Below are 6,907 nucleotides of genomic sequence, written 5' to 3' on the forward strand. Positions count from 1 at the left end.
GAAACGTGAAATGGCCTGAAGAGATTGACCATGAAAAGGCGAAGAATAATCTGGCGATGAGCAACAGACTGCTGGTAGTTGATAAACCCTCTGGGATGAGCTGATGAAGAACAGCTGCGCTGCCTCCAACACACCCAACCTCCTCCTAGCCTGGAAAACGGCCACTCACTCATACAAACAAAAAGAAGTGAAACAAAACAAAGTCACAGCTTGGACTGTGACAAATACACAGCTATTATTGAATAAAAAGTAGTTCTATAAAACTGTTTGATGGGCTTAGATGTAATTACTGAGATTATGGCAGAAGAGCTGATATTAAATGTTTCCACAGCTAAGCCAACGGAGGCTGTATCTCCTCTTGATTTTAACCTGAACTCTGGAGCAGCCAGTGGACCTAAAGGGCTTGTTGGTAAAGTAGGGAGTTAAGAGCTATCAATATATAATGTGGTAACAGACCATGTAAAGTCAAATTTGTGTTTAAAATAGTATGAAATTAATTGTAAAAGAAATGGGTCACCAATGCGAAGCTAAATTCAGGATATCGAGAGAAAAACTATTTGTATCGCCAGCTCTGTATAGAATGCAACAGCTCAAAAAGTTTAATATGGTGTAAGCTGAGTACTGAAAGTGCTTACTGACGTCATTGTGATGTGCTGAATTGTTCAATTGGGCTGTAACGTTACTAATTTTGTTTAACAGCTCAAACTTCTCATCTAACTCTTGGCAGTAATGCTGATAAGCGAATTTCCCAAAATGTCGCACACTTTCTTTAACAATGCTTATTTGCCAAATAAGGTCTTTCCATAACTGTACCATAGTTGCAGAATTTCTTGTCTGGTCATAAATGTCAAGCCATTTCATTATAAAATATCCACATTGCCATGGACATTTCTGAGCACATTCATGAATACTTGATACTTGAATACCTTTAATAACACCATGGCTTTCGTACTTACATGACAGTTTTAACAATTGGTAAGACTCTATGAATAGCTGAACGATCAGTATGTTGTTTGCTCTGTCCAACACCTTAAATGTCTTTATTTCATTTTCATTCACTTATTGCTGAGTTTAAAGTAAAGTGAGTCCATATGACTTGTGAGAGATGATTGTGTTTTTACAGCCGCTACTTGGAAACTGTGGCTGCTAAATGCATTAACAGCAATCAGGTCATCTCCAAAAATCAATTCCTGTGTGGTTAAAGGTGAAGCACTGCCACAAACCTGCGAAGTGTCAACTTAACGAGTTTAAAAAGCTGAACCACATTCAAAATGTCACCAAGACATAGTATATAAAAGGTCAACATGTCCAATCTTATATCATGTTGATGCACTGAATAGAAAACACAGTTTCAGGAAAAGTGTACTTTTTTATTTCTGGCCTACTGAGCTTCAGTTTATCATTTAATTGTATATTCGTTTGCAAGTGAACCTCAACAAATAACTTACTTGGCTTCTACTTTAAGATGGTGAGCTTCCAGCAGCTCAGTGTTTAGCAGGGGCTCATCTGATGAAAAATTACTATTGCCGGGCACCCTGGGAAGTATCAGCACTAATAAGCATTTTCATTTAAAATAACGCATCCTATTAATCTCACTAGTGAGGCCCCAACAGCTCCAATGAACATAATGTATTGTATGTGCAAATGAGCCCTAATACATAAAAAGCAACAACAGAGTATAGGAGTGGTACATTTTATAGCATGCTGTTTGAATAATTCCTGCTGATGATGAATAATAATTTGACTGTAGATATTAAAAAATTTTGTGTATCTGTGAGAACAGAGACCTTTAAAGCTATGATATCATGAAAAGTAAACTTACAGTAACTGCAAATTGCAAAATTACCATGAAGATGAAACCAATCAGCCTAGTCTCATGAAATTTCATGAAATCAGCAAGTCTTTAGATGCAAATAATCTTCCAAGAGCAAGAACAGTGTGTGTATGTATGTGTTGTCATTTGTGGGGAACAAACTGTTAAAACCAGAGTTCAATTGTTTGTACCTGCCAAGCCAATTCACAATGTGGGTGAGGTTTTAAATTTAATTGAGTTATTCATACTTGAAAAGGTTCAAGTCAGTCATATTGGATTGGACATAAAGTTAGATGGAAGCTCATAGTGGACTATATTATAATCATAATGTAAACTTGAAAATAAAAATGTAATTCCACAATAGCATTAGAGGTTTCGACATAATGCAATAATACAATTTCCATTATCACATACTGCAGAGTAAATGATGTATACATTGTGACACTTTTCAGCTATTAGGCTCTTGGAGGGGACGTGATATCACATAGAAGCAATAGATTCAGCTGATCTCTGGGGAACTGGGAAACAAAGTCTCTGGAGAGCTAGGCAGCTGAAACTTAGTGAAGCTGGAGGACGAAATCTCTGGAGTTCTGATCAGTTGAGTCTATGGGATGCTAACCAGATGAATTTCTGGTGAGGTGGATAGGACAGTCTCTGTGAAGCTGGCTAGCTTAATCTCTGAGGAACCAGGCAACAAAGTCTCTAGATAGCTGGGCAGCTTCATCGCTGAGATGCTGGGCAGTAAGACCTCTGCAGCAATGAATGGTGGCGAGGACGAAGAACTGGGCAGCAACAGTCTTTAGATAGCTGGGCAGTAGGGACTCAGTGGTGCTGAAAAACAGACAAAAGACAGACAATGGTGTGGGGAACCATGACAACCTTGTCTCTTCTTGTGGCCTCCCTGGGGCCCAGGGAAAATGGCCAGACGAGTTCCCTCAAAAGGAGACAGCAGGGTGTCAGAGGAGTCACTCAAAAAGTTCATAGAAGTTAGAGGGTATTTTTAAGTAGAGAAGTGGCATGTTGCCAGCAGACTGGAGTGCTGGCTGAAAGCTAGAAGGTTGGGGGCTAGCTGACAGGCTGTCTGGCAGGAAGCTAACTGTGGAGCTGACTCAGGAGCTGAAGCTGGCGAAAAGTTAGCACAACTAAATGTGAAAAAACATTGTCGTTAACTGAAATAACAATAAAAATTAGGCTTTACAAAAAACGATAACTGTATTGAAGGTTTGCAAAACTAACCAAAATAAATTAAAATGAAAGAGTAAATGTTCTCAGTGTTTGTCTTTGTCAATTTATTTTATGTGACCTGTATTTTGGGTGGATATGAAGCCAGGTGGACGGTTGGTCTGGCCGGATCGGCAGTTCAGCAGCGCAGTGATTAGACGATAGGCACCTGTTGGTGAGCTGCAGGTGTACTGTAAAACTTCAATTAATAGCCTAGCGCCAAATTGCTGATTACCCTGTTTACCGGCCTGGAGTGGGAACACATTTTGACAGATAAACGCTGGTCTCCCTTAAAAGCCTGGTTTGGTTTTTATAGAAGTTCTTTGGATGTATAAAACCTCTTAAACCCCGCTGGGTCGTCTACTTTAGTTGCTTCTAAGCTGCTTAGATCGTTAATACAAATATTAATGTTTAAACATATCAATATGTCAGTATGGACATGCTGAACATCGTTAGATCGGTTAGATTCTCCACAATTCGATCAGTTCATTTAATGGAAACAACGAGCCAAAGTCTGATTCTTAAAGATTTAGTGGTGTAAGCAGCATGAACAAGAGATGTGAAAAAAGTGCCGACTCCCGTTACCTTTGAAGCGCTCTTAAGTCCGAATGTGTCCCTTCCTTGATTATTTATATTCCTTTAGTCTGTAAGGGTCCACCGATCAAAAGAATCAAAACAGCTTTTCATAAAAAATTAATCCCAAGTTATGAATCCTGTCATGTGAAATCCATGGCTCTGTCAGCTATCTTCTGCCACACTTCTCTCATCCTGCATCCTGTTGTTTTCATTACGTTGCTCCCTTCAAAATAAAAGCGCATAAGCAGTCTGTCGGAGCTAGATCAAATGAATGACGTGTCTTTGGTATTATTGGATCATTTTTATTTTCTGTTTCATAGTAGTTTCAGCTTTGTGCAAAAGGAATTAAAGGCCTGTACCATATGCCCCATATTTACTGCATGCAGCTAGTGTATGTTTTATGGGGTCATTGATATCTCAACTAACCTGTCTCTTTGTGCTTCACATTGTTTTAATCAGAGAATCTATTTTTTTTTTATTTAGCCTAACTGCTTTCCAGTCATACTTCCCTTCAGGGTGCTAGGGACCTGTTGTTGTTTGTGGCTCCAAGGGTGTGCTCCACTATCTTCCAATTTCTAAGCTGTCCATTAAAGGGGAAATGAAGCAGTCAATCAAGTTTACATGATTTACAAAATGGATTTCCACTATAATCAAAAAAAACATGACAAATGTAAACACGTAAAAGAAAAAAGAAGCACCGTTATTTCTTTCGCAGCAAAGGCGCCACCGTTGTGCAGTACTATAACCTGTGACGTCACAGGGTCGGTTGGCTTTAAAGGCTCTGGGCTGAGTTCAGCGCAAACGGTGTGAAAGACAGAGACATGGGCAAAATAACAAACACCGAAGTACACAGACCAGGAGTAAACACTAAGACATGAACTGAAACGCAGGACTAAGTAGTAGGACAAGAAACCAGAATGAGAACCAACACAACCATGCTCACAAAAATAAACGAGGCGAAACAGTATAACACAAGAGATGGACCAAAAACACATACTAAATAACAGATACCGAACAGACCAATGAACAACACTCACAGAGACCTAAACTGTCACGCTCTGCCGGTTGGCCATCCTTTGTGTTGCACTTTTGAGTTTAGTATCTGCCTTAGTATGTTGAGTTTTGGGTTCTGTCCTGTCTAGTGTCCAGTATCTGTTATATAGTCTGCTTGTCATGTCTAGTCTCTCTGTTTTCCTCTGCTCTCTCTCTCTGCCTCGTTAGTCTCATGTCTGTCACCTGTGTTGCTCCCGCCCTGCTCGTTAGTCCCTGTGTATATATACCTGGTGTTTCTGTCTTGTCCTTGTCCGGTCATTGTTCATGTTACCCCCCAGTCTGTCGTGCGTGTACTCTCTGCCTGCCTGTAACCGTCTTGTCTTGTCTTGTCTTGTCTTGTCTTGTCTCCCTGTACTTTTGGATTTTGGATTTCTGTTATTCAGCCACTCACCTATAAGTGTGCTCGCTTTTGTTTGTTTATTAAAACCCTTCGTTGTACTATACCTGCTCCGCTCTGTGTTTTGCGTTTGGGTCCTCCAACCTGCCTCCACACCACGATCGTGACAGAATGACCGGACCAATTAAGAGCCCAGCAGACACACTAACTGAGGAACAGACTGACGTGCTGAGGGAGCTTCTGACGCTGAGGAATATGTGGTATTGGGCTAGTCATGTTAGCCATAAGGCAGCTATTGTGTCCCTTGCCTGGAAGAGCCTGGTTGCTCAGCCAGGAGCAGCAGACTCTCTCCCTGGGTGGGTTTGTGACTTCCTCCACGCCTCAGCCGATCCCCCAGCCAAGTCCTCATCAGTTCCTCAGTCTGTTAGCCTGGAAATGGCTAACACCCGGACCGCTAGCCTCCGGCCGTCATCTCCCCGGCTTGCTAGCCCTCTGCCTGTCCTGCCTGTTATCTGTTCGGCTGGCGCTGCTAGCCCTCCGCCTGTCCTGCCTGTTACCTGTTTGGCTGGCGCCGCTAGCCTTCCGCCTGTCCTGCCTGTTATCTGTTCGGCTGGCGCTGCTAGCCCTCCGCCTGTCCTGCCTGTAACCTGTTCGGCTAGCGCCGCTAGCCCTCCGCCTGTCCTGCCTGTATCCTGTCGGCTAGCGCCGCTAGCCCTCCGCCTGTCCTGCCTGTATCCTGCTCGGCTAGCGCCGCTAGTCCTCCGCCTGTCCTGCCTGTATCCTGCTCGGCTAGCGCCGCTAGTCCTCCGCCTAGCCTGTCCGTCCGCCTGCCTGCCCTACCTACCAAGGACTCAGGGACTATGACTCTCCTGGCCAACCTGACCATGAAGGCCAGGGAGTCAGAGGCAGCACGGGCAGCTAGGCTATGGCCTGATACCCTGGAGGCTAGGCTTTCCCCGGAGTAGTCCTTTGAAGGGAGTCGCCTAGCCATCTTTTCGGGTTCCCGTGGTGGTCATCGGAGGCGACCAGGTCACCATCAGCGACCCGTCGGCAACAAACCTGTCCCCCGGCTTGCTAGAACGGCTAGCCGCCTGCCTGATTCCCGGCCCGCTAGCGCTGCTAGCTCCACATCAGACCAGCCTGATCCCCGGCCTGCTAGCGCTGCTAGCCGCCTGCCTGATCCCTGGCCTACTCCCCCTCCCAGGTCTCACTCGGTGGTCCTACCGACACCTGTTACTGGTGCCTCATCGAAGGTCCGACTGACACCAGTTCCAAGGTCTCCGTCGGTGGCCAGACCGGTTCCCGCTCCCCGTGCCCTGTCGGTGGACCGACCGGCACCAGCTCCGCCGGTGGTCCGATCGACTCCTGTTCCCTCGTCGGTGGTCCGACCAACACCAGCTCCGTTGGTGGCCCAGCCGATTCCTGTTCCTAGTGCTCCGTCGGTGGACCGACCGGCACCAGCTCCGTTTGTGGCCCAGCCGACTCCTGTTCCCTCGTCGGTGGTCCGAATGGCACCTGCTTCGTTGGTGGCCCAGCCGAATCCTGTTCCCTCGTCGGTGGTCCGACCAACACCAGCTTCGTTGGTGGCCCAGCCGACTCCTGTTCCCTCGTCGGTCTGACCACCGACTTCAGCTCCTCGTGTCCGGTCCATGGTCCCCAGCCCAGCTGTCCCGCCGGTGGTCCGATCGACTCCTGTTCCCTCGTCGGTGGTCCGACCAACACCAGCTCCGTTGGTGGCCCAGCCGATTCCTGTTCCTAGTGCTCCGTCGGTGGTCCGACCAACAACAGCTCCGTTTGTGGCCCAGCCGACTCCTGTTCCCTCGTCGGTGGTCCGAATGGCACCTGCTTCGTTGGTGGCCCAGCCGAATCCTGTTCCCTCGTCGGTGGTCCGACCAACACCAGCTTCG

The sequence above is a fragment of the Micropterus dolomieu genome, linkage group LG11 (assembly GCF_021292245.1).
Source record: "Micropterus dolomieu isolate WLL.071019.BEF.003 ecotype Adirondacks linkage group LG11, ASM2129224v1, whole genome shotgun sequence".
Taxonomy (NCBI): Eukaryota; Metazoa; Chordata; class Actinopteri; order Centrarchiformes; family Centrarchidae; genus Micropterus; species Micropterus dolomieu.